Below are 15,304 nucleotides of genomic sequence, written 5' to 3' on the forward strand. Positions count from 1 at the left end.
TCCCAGATCAAATTCACAGTAGGAGCGGGCAACTGCAAAGCCTCCAAGTATAAGAACAGGATACCAATAGGGAAGGAGAGTGGGAAGCGACATCAGTTATATGATACACTCCTTAGCAGGAAATCAGAACAAGCAAACACAAACAGATGTTTAGCAAATGGAGACATTTTCCAGTTAATTCCTCACACACAGTGAAACTATCTAGAAAAGATTTATAAACAGTGTGACAGTAAAAACCTTATTTATGAGGCCCTGTGAGGCAGACAATTTTAGTGCAACCATGCAGATTAGTTTATAGCTATAAAATACAGTAAAAAATATGCAGAAGACAATAAAAGTGCTATAAATATCTATAATAAGCAATAACTATTAAACATAAGCAAAAAACAGGATACTTAATGTTGTATATCACAGATCAGAGTTTTGCTTAGTAACCATCCGCCGATTAGCTCTGTACGAAATAGCAGAAACACTCACAAGGAAACTTCTTAAGTAACAGAAAGTTGAAACCTGAAACAACTTTAAAAATGCTTGAAAGAACCAATGAGGTGCTTTCTCCAAGCAGTAGTCCAGGTAACCCCAATCAGCCAATGACCATAAACGCTCCACTCTCACTGAAATGCAAAATGGCTTTTGTTAAACTAGGATGGCCTGAGACATGCTCAGACACACAACCTCTGCAAACAAACAATTAGGCTCAGAACACTAGCCTGAATATGGACAATATTATAGCTACTACCTACTCTATTTTGGCAGAAAAATACTACAGAAATGTTTATCACAGCAAGCAACAGCAGTGAGCCTTTAAATGAAAGTTTTAAACAGATAAAGGAGCAAGGAAACTCTAGAGAATGCTTTTAACTGCAAATAAATCAGTTATACGATACACTCCTTAGCAGAAAATCAGAACAAGCAAACACAAACAGACATTTAACAAATGGAGAAAATTTCCAGTTAATACCTCACACACAGTGAAACTAGCTAGAAACAATTTACAAACAGTGTCACAGTAAAAACCTTATTTGTCGGGCCCTGTTAGGCAGACAATTTTAGAGCAATCATGCAGATTAGTTTATAGCTATAAAATACAGTAAAAAGTATGCAGCAGACCATAAAAGTGCAATAACTATCTATAATAAGCAATAAGTAGCAAAAATAATCAAAACAGGATACTTAATGTTATATATCACAGATCAGAGTTTTGCTCAGTGCCCTTCCTCTAATTAGCTCTGTGTGAAATGTCAGAAACACTCACAAGGTAACTTCTTAAGCAACAGAAAGTTGAAACCTGAAAAACTTTAACAAAAATCTGGAAAGAACCTATGAGGTGCTTAATCCAAGCTGTAGTCTGGGTAACATCAATCAGCAAATGACCATAAACACTACACTCTCACTGAAATGCAAAATGGCTTTTGATAAACTAAGATGGCCTGGAACATATTCTCAGACACACAACCTCTGCAAACAAACAACTAGGCTCATAACACAAGCCTGAATATGAACAGTGCTACAGCTACTACCTACACTACTTAAGCAGAAAAACACTACATAAATGCTTATCACAGCAAACAACAGCAGTGAGCCTATAAATGAAAGGTTTAAACAGATAAAGGAGCAAGAAAAATCTACAGAATGCTTTTAAATGCAAACATACCAGTTTTATGATACACTCCTTGGCAGGAAATCAGAACAAACAAACACAAACAGATGTTTAACAAATTAAGCAAATTTACAGTTAATTCCCCACATACAGTGAAACTATCTAGAAAAGATTTACAAACAGTGTGACAGTAAAAAACTTATTTATCAAGCCCTGTGAGGCAAGCAATTTTTGTGCAGCCGTGCAGATTAGTTTATAACTATAAAATACTGTAAAACGTATGCAGCAGACAATAAAAGTGCTATAAATATCTATAATAAGCAATAACTATAAAAAATAAGCAAAAGACAGGGTACTTAATGTTATAGATCACAAATCAGAGTTTTGCTCAGTGCCCTTCCTCAGATTAGCTCTGTGTGAAATGGCAGAAACACTCACAAAGTAACTTTTACGTAATAGAAAGTTAAAACCTGAAACAACTTTAAAAAAAGCTTGAAAGAACCAATGAGGTGCTTTCTCCAAGCAGTAGTCCAGGTAACCCCAATCAGCCAATGACCATAAACACTGCACTCTTACTGAAATGCAAAATGGCTTTTGCTAAACTAGGATGGCCTGGAACATGTGCTCAGACAGTCTCTGCAAACAAACAACTAGGCCCAGAACACAAACCTGAATATGAAGAATGTTATAGCTACTACCTACTCTATTTAGGCAGAAAAATACTACATAAATGCTTACCACAGCAAACAACAGCAGTGAGCCTTTAAATGAAAGTTTTAAACAGATAAAGGAGGAAGGAAACTCTAAAGAATGCTTTCAACTGCAAACAAATCAGTTATATGATACACACCTTGGTAGGAAATCATAACAAACAAACACAATCATACATTTAACAAATGGAGAAAATGTCCAGTTAATATCTCACATACAGTGAAACTAGCTAGAAAAGATTTACAAACAGGGTGACAGTAAAACCTTATTTATCAGGCCCCGTGGGCAGACAATTTTAGTGCAACAGTGCAGATTAGTTTATAGCTATAAAATACAGTAAAAAGTATGCAGCAGACAATAAAAGTGCTATAAATATCTATAATAAGCAACAACTAGCAAAAATAAGCAAAATACAGGATACATAACGTTATATATCACAGATCAGAGTTTTGCTCAGTGACCTTCCTCTGATTAGCTCTGTGTGAAATGGCAGAAACACTCACAAAGTAACTTCTTAAGTAACAGAAAGTTGAAACCTGAAACAACTTTAACAAATATCTTGAAAGAACCAATGAGATGCTTAATCCAAGCTGTAGTCTGGGAAACCTCAATCAGCCAATGACCATAAACACTACACTCTCACTGAAATGCAAAATGGCTTTTGCTAAACTAAGATGGCCTGGAACATGTTCTCAGACACACATCCTCTTCAAACAAACAACTAGACTCATAACACAAGCCTAAATATGGACAATGCTACAGCTACTACCTACACTAGTTAGGCAGAAAAACATTACAGAAATGCTTATCACAGCAAAAAAGAGCAGTGAACCTTTAAATGAAAGTTTTAAACAGATAAAGGAGCAAGGAAAATCTAGAGAATGCTTTTAACTGCAAACAAATCAGTTATATGATACACTCCTTGGCAGGAAATCATTACAAACAAACACAAACAAATGTTTAACAAATGGAGAAAAATTCCAGTTAATACCTCACACACAGGGAAGCTAGCTAGAAAAGATTTACAAACAGTGTGACAGTAAAAACCTTATTTATCAGGTCTTGTGAGGCAAATAATTTTAGTGCAAATGTGCAGCTTAGTTTATAGCTCTAAAATACAGTAAAAAGAATGCAGCAGACAATAAAAGTGCTATAAATATCTATAATAAGCAAAATCTAGTAAAAATAAGCAAAAATCAGGATACGTAATGTTATATATCACAGATCAGAGTTTTGCTAAGTGAACAATCCTCTGATTAGCTCTGTGTGAAATGGCAGAGACACTCACAAGGTAACTTCTTAAGTAACAGAAAGTTGAAACGTGAAACAACTTAAAAAAAAAGCTCAAAAGAACTAATGAGGTGCTTACTTAGAGGCATAGTCCAGGTAACCCCCATCGGTCAATGACAATAAACAGTACACTCTCACTGAAATGCAAAATGGCTTTTGCTAAACTAAGATGGACTGGAACATGTGCTCAGACACAGTCTCTGCAAACAAACAACTAGGCCCAGAACACAAGCCTGAATATGGACAATGCTACAGCTACTAGCTACACTGCATAGGCAGAAAAGCACTACAGAAATGTTTATCACAGCAAAGAAACAACAGGGAGCCTTCAAATTAAAGTTTTAAACAGAAAATGGAGCAAGGAAACTCTAGAGAATGCTTTTAACTGCAAACAAATCAGTTATATGATACACTCCTTGGCAGGAAATCAGAACAAACAAACAAAAACAGAGTTTTGCTCAGTGCCCTTCCTACAATTAACTCTGTGTGAAATCCTCTGATTAGCTCTGTGTGAAATATATATATATATATATATATATATATATATATATATATATATATATATATATATATATATATATATATATATATATATATATATATACCTACATATATGAACATACACACATATATATATACATATATATATATATATATATATATATATACATATATATATACATATACATATATATATATATATATATATATATATATATATATATATATGTGTGTGTGTGCGTGTGTGTGTGTGTGTGTGTGTGTGTGTGTGTGTGCAGATACACACACACACACACACACACACACACACACACACACACACACACACACACACACACACACACACACACACACACACACACACACACAAATATATATACGCAAATCCCTATCATATGCTAGAAACCTCATTTGACTGAAACTCATTTGACTGAGACCATAAGACTGAAATTTCAAAAGACTGAAAAGTCTCTTGACTGAAGCCCATAAGACTGAAACCCATAATACATAATTTCAACATACTAAATTTTAAACTGTATCATACAAAACCAGACTAGGTATGGGGGTTATGCCACCCACCCCCCTAATTATATATACTAACTACAGTGGGGAAAAGGGCATAGTAGTGGCAGCATGTAGACCTCTGTTAGGTAAGTGAAAGGTATTTTCCCTTTTCCCCACTGTAGTGTGATCCTGGAGTTAGTATATATAGATACGGGGTGTTGGGGCACAATCCTCCACTTTGGGGGTGTGGGGGTGTAGCCCCCCCCACATAGTCTGGTTTTATAAGGTCCAGTTTATAATTTAGTATGTTGAAATTCTATATTATGGGTTTCAGTCAAGTGACTTTTCAGTCTTTTGAAATTTCAGTCTTATGGGTTCAGTCAAATGCGTTTCAGCCAAATGAGGTTTCTATCATATGATTGGGATCCATGTATGCACATACATTGAATAAAATTAATTTAGAGTCATGATAGCCGTATATAAATCAGTGGTGCACAACGTCTAGCCCCGGGGACAAATCCAGCCCTCAATACAACACCATCAGGTTCCCAGAGAGCAACCAAAAATTTTTAAAAAAGTGAAAAAATGCTGTGCCTTATTCCAGTCATGCAAACTTTCCAGCATGTGTTTACTTACCTAATTGACTGCAGTTGCGGACACCTCTAATTTTAGCTATGGAAGTAACTATTCTTTTTGTTTATAACTTGTAGTCTGTAAACAGTAGTAACTTTCTGCAAGAGTTGGTAATAGGTCACGGCTGCAAACCAAAATAAAGTTAAACACAAAGTTGATGTAGAAAACAGGCAATTTCATATCACTGCTGTCTTAAGTAAAAATTCAAGTCACCTGTACCTATTGTTAACTCGTAATGACTTACTATGTTTTGAGGTGGCCCTCAGATGCATTACGAATTTATGTAGTGGCCCTCCCCACAAAAAGGTTGTGCACCACTGATTTAAGTGGTTATCTTCTGTGTAATGCTTATTGTACCTTTATCAGTCTCCATTTTGTTTGTCTAGATGCATCTGTTATTGAGGTTCCATGACTATCTGCAAATTGTATGGGCATATCTTTTTATTTTCCTTCATTTATATATTGATCTTTAAATATACCTTAGTGAAATGTTTGCAAACACTTGCACATGTTGTTGCTTTATTGTGGTTTATGTATTATATTTCTTATCATTTGTACTAGTATGACTCCTTTTTTTTGTTTTATTGGCATAATCACAGGTGTGGATGATACCAGCACTGTGGAGCTCCTACGGCCTGATATTGGAATATTGGAAGACTCCAATGATGATGTTGATGATGAACAGGCACAGTCTGGGGCTACAGAATGTATGTTTGATATGAAGGATGTTGCCCCCCCCCCCGAGTTTTGACCCTGTCAGTATGCCTATATATACCCTTGACACAAAACCATCTGAGAGTGGAGAGATTGAGGGGGCCATAGTTTTTTTGGTAGTGTGGTTACCCTAGTTGTTAAATTGGTTTTAATCTCCCTCATGCCCTTGTGATGGTAAAGTACAACACGAGGGTGTCAATATGGGTGATCAGAGGAGGTATGCTTTCCACCCTTCCCGATGTTGGTGTGGCAGTAGGTGCCAAACAAATCATGTGCATGGTCATCATGGAGGCACAGGCAAGTCTCACCATGGTATGGAAGAGATAGTCAGAGTAGTGCATTTCATACATTCTGACATATGAGATGGCATGAACTATGTTTTTGAGTTCTTGCACCAGATGGATGACAGACTGGATCATGAAGTGCCAGTTACAGAATGTTTGCTGAGGAAGGATCAGCATCCATGTGAACAAAGAGATGTAACATTGTCAGGTGTTACAAAACATGGCTTCACAAGATCCCACTCCTGTAGTGGTACTACCTCCACTGCTCCATCAGCTATTGAGACGTCCACAAGCAGGCTTAGTAGACCATGTGATTATGGTTGTGAACATAGTAATGATAAGAGCTTGTCCAGCAAATATCATTTCCATTCAGGAAGCACCCTGACTTCTAGTTTAGGTTATTGAACAAGCAGTGAAACTTCTGGCAGAGGTAGTTTCATGGGTTGCGGTTAGCAGCAGTAAACTGAATCCTCTACCATGCATGGCTCACACATGTATACTATGTCAGGTCATAGTGCTAGGCATAAATGCTTTGGCTGGTTTGCTGCAGATCCATACATATCACATCTCATGATGTCCAAACTACCTCACTCAAAACCACACACATATGCACAAACACACACACACACACACACACACACACACACACACACACACACACACACACACACACACACACACACAAAATTATAATCTCTAATATTTGACTCTTTACATCTGAGATCACTGGACCTGACAGTGTATACTTGCTGTTTACTTGATTTCTTATACACATTTAAACACACACACACACACACACACACACACACACACACACACACACACACACACACACACACACACACACACACACACACACTTCTTTTGTGTCAGGCATGACCTCCTGTAATCCCCCCCACTCTGTGCAACCAATGGCACTGCCCTTTGCACATTTCTTTGTGACATAAACTTGCCAATGTCTGATGCGCAGAGTAGATAGGTAATAACTGCTTACTCAAATGCCCGATTTCATCTTGGAGTATGTATTGAATTTCATTTTTGTTTTATTCAGCTTAATTTCAGCGGTGTTATTTTTTTTGTTGTCCTCCGAATAGTAGTTGTAATAATGCTAGTACTAACAGAGTCCTATTAATTATGATTTACTGCTTGCTCATCAGCTTATGTAGATGATGCTGAGATTGCCCTGGTCACTGTTGGGATGTCTAGCTTGCATGACTTTAATGTCAGGTGAACATCAGATTGAAGGCCAAGCATATGTGTTTGGTCAATAAATACTTGGTTTCCTATGATGGGTGGCATATTCACATTTTTGTCTTAACTAGGTATGTTGCATTTTCTAGTTATTAAAGATTTATAAGTATGCTTGATCATGCACCTGTATGGATGCTGGTGAAATTGGCCTAAACTGTGACAGTTTGTTTGACATTGGTCTACTTTGGCTTGATCCACAGGTTGTATACAAAAAACACTATACACCTTTTAATAATGTCATGGTTCTATTTTTTTATGTTGCATATATCGCTCATAGGTAATATAAAAACAAAAAAATGGAACACAGCTAAACACAGCTGCCACAAAGTTTCTTTGCATTCCAAAACATTGTTCACATCCCCTCCTATAGGCACCTCATTGATTTTTTCTAATACAGAAAATTCAAATTTCTTAAAATTTAAACATCTAACAGCATGTTTAGCCAAATAATTTTGCATATCTTAATTTTTGATAGCTAAATTGTGCTCATAAATCCTACGCTTCAACGTTCTTTTCGTTTTTCCTATATAGTAATGATCACAGGATACACAGCATGCAATATATACTATATATTCAGAATTACAATTGTATTACTCACAAATCTGCACTGTTTGCAGTTAGAAGTAGTAAATAAAAGACATCAGGGTAACATTAGAGCTGTGAGTACTAAAAAAGGAACGTTTGCATGTCAGAACTGCAAACAGTGCAGATTTGTGAGTAATACTTCTTTTTTGACCATAAATGCCTTAAAATACACAATATGGGCTAAGGGATACTTCAATTGTGGCAACTGTGTTTAGCTGCAGATAAGTTACCAGGACTCAATGAATCTATTAATTTGAAATGTTTTTTTTGTCTAATAGGTAAACATTCACATCAGATGAATATTAATATGAACATTGATGTTTTAAGGTATAAGATGCACATTATTATAGTTTTATATTTAGTAAATAATATATTTTTTTATATATATTTTATATGTATACATATGTACACACACATTTATATATATAATTATTAATTGTTTTTTAATTGTTTTATAGAGAAGTTGATTATTTATATGGATTTATTTCCTGATTTTTAATGTATATACATATAATTTAATAATATATTTGAACATTCAATATATGAAATAAGCAAGTTAAAAACATTTTCTGTAATATTTCTAGTCTGCATGTATGCATCATTGTAACCTTGCTCAGTGGGGTTGTGTCAGTTTCTCAAGGGTGTCATGAGCCAAGGTTCCAGTGCATAACCTGCATCACCAACTAGATGCCCTTGTTGAAAGTTGTCCCTAGAAATCATTAGTTACAGGTCACAGGTGTACTATATATGGGAGATGTGCACACACATTACAGATGATCCCTTTTGTATTACACACTACCTGACAGCTTATCAAGTGATAACCTTTTCTGTTTAAATACCTCCTTCTCTGCTCAGCAGGTGCGGCATTTTTATTTCAATTTGTGCACTCTGTATGGCACCAAGACTCTCAGAGAAATGTGAAATGGCATAGAAATTTTACATGATGGCAACTATCTTCTGTGGGGTAGATGGAAACCAGATATCCTCCCCCACAAGTTGCAGTGCTGCATTGAGAAACTGGTGAAGTATTCTTGAGGCTGAGGCCTGTCACACACTTACTGTGACCCTGTGGGTTACTGAAAAGTGTCTGTAGCTAGTATATGTAAAGCTACACATACCTTGGTTTCCATTGGAATGGGTTCTCCATAAATCATGGGCCTCGCTGCATCACCTTAGAATTGGTTGCTTACCCTAACCCCCTAACCCTAACCCTGCCCCTTCCCCATTCCTAACCCTGCACCTTGCCATAAAAACCTTCTCCCTAACACTGACACTACATAAGTCAGACTTGGATATTCAAACAGACATAAATGCACACTACAAGCATAAAATCTAACCACTTACCTAGCCCAGACCCTAACTTTAAAATGCACGCATTTGCACACAAACATACAACACGTATACCCTTAACTAATCCTTACCCTAACATGAAAACACACATGCATACACATTATAACTCCTTCACAATTCCCATTCACATTTTTCAAAGATATTGGATGTTTGCAATCGAGATGTTTGACTATCTCAAACACCCCTAACATTTGTTGACCAAAAAAGGTCCAACAAGATGCACAGTAACTATATATATATATATATATATATATATATATATATATATATATATATATATATATATATATATATATACACACACACACACATAGCGAGAGAGACAGACAGAGAGAAATTTTATTTTACATTTGTTTACTGGAGTGGTACTCTGGTCACAATTGATCATTTGCAGGTATTATCCAGGTGAAATATATTTTATTTATATTTACACCAGTATATGTAGGGAATATGGAGAAGTCAACAATACATGTGCATCATCAAACACATTGCTACAGCTTTGCTTATAGTAGTGTGCTACAAACAGGAGCATATTATAATGTATATTAGCAAGTGATGTTAATTCAGTGTTACTGCCAACTTAATAGTGATGTAAACCTGTATATGCTTACCTCTTGTTATGTAAGCTTGTATGCAGTGCCATAATGGTATAACATTACTATGGGTGCCAGTATGTAGCTTAGGTAAAATATACCATTTAGCGGTTAATATACCCTAATGCTGATGTAACAGCAGTTTGGGGAGCATACACACAGAATAGAAGGCACACTTTGGCCTCATCTTACATGGTAGTACTGACTTGTTTTTGATGTGATGGTCAGTACTAGACCTTCTTTGTTGTTTTCTACTAAAGCTATGACGTGCCTCACAGTATGCATCAATATATCTGTCTGTACAACTATATCATACCAGGTATGATGACAGATAAATATACTGTGACAACATGTGTTTTATACATGGCTTTACATCATTTTGCAGATGTGGAATCCTGTTGCATACCATTACTGTTTTGGCTACCTGTGTATTACCATGCATGTCATCTCCATCAGAAAACTTTGCAGGTTGTACCGTATATAATAGAGTGTACTGGCAATGTTGCAGCTACAAAGAAAGTACATGTAAACATGTCCCCTGCTTCAGCAACCACATCACTGGAAGCACTCCAGGTAACAAATGCTTTCCTCTATGTCTTTTCTACATTAACATTCAGACCCATGGACATACTGGCAGATATATCACAGGATAAAAAGACATGTTATTGCCATAAGTCCCCATAATTCTCACTTGTCTAGGACACTCTTATGGCATCACTCTTTTACTACTGGAATGCACCAGAAACCAGTATTCCAGGACATAGGCATACCTTAGTTTCTAGTGGGACTGGGTTACCCTGCAGCCTACATGGTTACATTTTGCATTATCATATGCAACTCTTGCAGGGTAAATGCACCAGCAAATAGTCTCCATAAACTCTCTGTTGAGTTTGCATCTATCTATAATTTCCTGATCAGACAACTGGTTAAGCTATAGCCTGGCTCAATGCTATGCTGACTGTCTTTTGGCTGCAGGCTGCATTCACAGGTTATCTTCAGTCATGACCATCAGTTTTCCAACCTGCTGAATCCCTGCCATAGCATCTTGCACTGGGCTATAATATTCTTAGAGCTAATATCTTTTTTCACAAAGTTATGGCTCATACCTCTTGATTGCCCAGATTTTTGCAGAATATCCAGATTTTTGCATCACATTTTTGGTCTGTGTAGTTTTCTAGCAAGTTAGTGAGGATTGAATTCACTAAATAATGATAGATATTTGAGATTCAGGCTTCATATCAGTCATAAAATGCATGATAACACAAAGCCTTTTATTCTAGCAATTTTCTAAGTCTGTCTATTTTCTCTATTTTGGGGAACTTGCTCATCCATTTTTTTTTGGCTTTGTCCAGATTTTGTGCACTAAGAGTTTGAGAGGTATGCAATATGGCCTAAAGCTATATATGTCTTATTGAAAATGCCACCATCTGCTTTTGGTGTTCCTTATTTGTGTAGGCGGCATATGTTGTAAATACAATCAACAGTAGAGTCTGTGACAAAAGGATGTATTGTCAGCACAGCTAGTTGGAATTTTGCACATAATTATGTCAATTGTGAATATCAAACTGATTTATACAACCTGCTTGTGTTACAAATATATTAGAATTGTATGTCGTACAAGGTGCTGGTATTACAAATGTATTAGAACTGTATGTGATGTGTATATCAAACTGATTTGCAGAGACGTTTGTGTTGAAAAGGTATTTGTAAAGTGCTTAGTTTGAAATGTAACCAGAGTGTGCCCTACTACAGAGAACTGAAATGCACATGCGCTATTGCAACTGTTTATATATTGTTAAATAAAAACAAATGATAACAACACAGGAGGCTCAGATGCAAAAGTTTACTAGTGTACACCAGGAGGCAAAAAACCATACAAGTACAGAGTTTTGTCTGACATGATGCAGGAAGTACACAATTTTATATAGTCTTACATTTAAGCTGTGCCCACCTTACTGACGTGGTTAGTCACAGGGCACCTACATCACTATAGTCTACAATATTCTATTCATAAGAAAAAGCTGATGTTATACATTTTAAAAGTTTTCCCATGAGAATAATACAGCCTTGCAAAGCACCTGGTTCATTATAATGTCTTTTGTAAATGTTGCTTTCTCAAGGTCCCAGGCCAGCTCGAATACAATGGTCGGTTCTCTCTGGCAATATGCTTCTTTGTTCTCCCTGAAGCAGCTGTGTCTTATCTTCTGATACATTCACAAGGTCAATTATCTCAGAGGAAGGAATAAGAATATTCAATGCTTTATACATTTAATTTTGCTGACCCAGCAGATAATCATTAGTGAGAAACATAAGCTTGCTGGGCTAGCTACTGCCAGGGTCAGAGTTCAAACACACTGCAGTTCCAAGCTTCAAGCAACTACATGTAAAATCATTCTTATTGCCATATTGTAAATAGAATAAAATGCATTATATACTACTTGCTTTTAAACTAGCACTTTATACATGTTTAAATACATATTTTTCTAACATTTCCCTCCTTTTAATACCTTTTATTCTATTCAGAAACATAAACAATATATCGTCTCCTAGCCTTCTCCTTTAAGGATTTTTAACTAGGCAAGTCATTTAGTTTATATTTCGGAACAAGTTTCATCTGGAATCAACAGTTTCAATTCAATGTCTTGGTACAAAGTTTCAGTTACAGATATATCAACAAAATCTTTTACTAATCTTTTCATACAGGGAATCCCGCAACAGACACATGCTCCTAATAGGAGCAGACCAACACAAATAGCAATCAAAATATTCATTAGGATAGAACCCCACCCACCAAACAGACTCTGGAAAAAGTTCATCAGTGGGTTTGGGCCTGGTTCAGTCATGGCCGATACCTGCTGTATTACCTCTAGGTGATCATTAATCAAGAGCCATTTGATTTTGTAGCACAACAGTTCTCATTGCATTCAGTTCATCAGTCACTAGTTCGAGAGCAGAAAAAGTTGCGTTACTCATTACTTTGAGAAGCTTCGACAGTTTTCTCAACTCCCAGATCGATTTGACTGCTCCATATGCTGGAAATATCCCAGCCCAGGATATAACACTGTCACTTAAGTCCATATGAGTCAATTTTTCTTTATCTTTCACGGAATGATGGTTCTTCCAACCAGCTTCGATTTTTCCCATTGGATTTACAGGTTTTTCGATAGGATCTTCAGGTTTTCGAGCTACATCTCTTACATTTTGTATCTTACCTAGAGGTAATTCTGCAGTATGCCTTATAGCTGGAACCAGATAACCCAAAAAACAACTGCCGGACCAATTCTCAGGTAGCCATTTGTATGCTTTTTTCCCACAAATAAAATAACAGTTTTCTACTTTGGTACTGATGCGGGTTAGCTCTGAATGAAACATTTTTTTGTCTATAACAGACAATTGTTTATGCAAGACAGGATTTCTCTGCACTTCACTTAATGTTGTTTTCATTAAGCTTAAATATGAATCATAATTTGTGTTACAAACAGTGCCTTTATCTTTGGCTTTAATATAGCATTTATAAGATATAGTTATGTTACAGTTACTCCAACCCACTTGGAGTGTGTTATTCTTATAAAAACATACAATTCCCCTCTGTGTAATAGGCAAATACAATGCAATTTTGTCCTGTGATCTTACAGAACCTGTATCAAAAAGCAAATTTTCCCAAGTCTCATTTATCCCCAGGGGGACAGCGGACATCAACAGTCCTCCATATGCTGTTGGTATGGCAGTACAAACCCAGCAATTTGAAATGTTCATAGTTTCTACATATACACGCTTCATAGCTAGGTATGTGTTAAAGTTTGGATGCCAGTCTATAGACAGTTCATCATGTTTCTCCACTTTCACTTGTGTGGTTATATGTAGGAAGAACCACAACAAAAGGAAAGTCATCACAATCATAGTCAATAAATGCATAGTTAGCAAGATGATTAAACAATATCTTTGGGGTTGATCTGTATTTTACTCATTTCGCTCTTGGACATCCTGCCTTTGTTGTGTGTCAGTCACAAAATGTTTATCAAGTTGAAAATTCTTTACCGGTTTACAGTGCGTCAGGTGGACCCAGGACGACCTCTCAGCAACTTTGACTGCAGTAGGCGTCGCCAACAGTACCTGGTACGGTCCTTCCCACTTTGGACTCGCCCAATTTTTCCTCTTTGTGACCTTCAACCAAACCCAGGACCCCGGGGTTAGCACTGCTTCCAACGGTCTGGTCTGTCTTTTATCTGAAAAAGAGTTCAACTGCAAAACAGTTTTATTAGTTAACATTTTCCTTACATAGCTAGCTAATGAGCTGTCAGCCTCTAATTCTGCAGGCATGAGAGCTTTCCATTGTGGCACATAATATGCCCTTCCAAATATCACTTCAAAGGGGGTCAAACCCTTTACATTTGGAACTGTTCTCATGCTCAGTAGTGCCAAAGGCAAACAGCAAATCCAATTCTTCTGTGTCTCTCCCATCAGCTTCCTTAACTTATTTTTTAGAATTCCATTGTACCTTTCCACCAGTCCTGCAGACTGTGGGTGGTAGGCACAATGATTCTTCAAGGAGATCCCAAAGTATCTCCCAAGTTGGTGAATCGTCTGATTCACAAAATGTGTCCCATTATCACTATAGATCCTTTCCGGTATGCCAAATCTGGGAATTATTTCTTTTATTAAGGCCTTTGCCACTGTTGCTGCATCCGGATTTTTAGTTGGAAAAGCTTCTACCCATTTGGAAAACATATCTATAATTACTAAACAGTATTTTTTCCCTTCACATTTGTTCAGTTCTATGAAATCCATACAGATAGTATGGAACGGATATGGTGGTACAGGAAAACTCCCTTGCTTGGGTTTGAATGCTCCTTGTGCATGATGTTTATTACAGACATGGCATGCTGCACAAAATTTTTGTGTATAATTTGTAAAACCGTATGTTTGGAATATTCGATTCACTAACTGTACCATCCCCCCTGTTGAGACATGGCACTGCCCATGGCTCAACAAAGCTGCATATCTAAATAAATTAGATGGCAATATTGTTTTTTTCTCTTTGGAGATATACAGTCCATTTTCGAGGATTGCACCTCGTTTCTCCCATTTTTGTTTCTCAGCTTTTGTAGTTAATGTCTGCATTGTTTTTAACATTTCTAAATCTAAAATCTCAGAGGGTTGTAATTCCTCGGTTAAAAGTAAAATTTCTGAGTCTGAGGCTGCTTGCTTTGCAGCTGCATCAGCTCTTGCATTTCCTTTTGAAATTGCATCCTGTTGTTTTGTATGAGCTAAACATTTACAAATAGCTA

Source organism: Protopterus annectens, chromosome 3.part1 (assembly GCF_019279795.1).
Source record: "Protopterus annectens isolate FY-2018-M chromosome 3.part1, PAN1.0, whole genome shotgun sequence".
Classification (NCBI taxonomy): Eukaryota; Metazoa; Chordata; order Ceratodontiformes; family Protopteridae; genus Protopterus; species Protopterus annectens.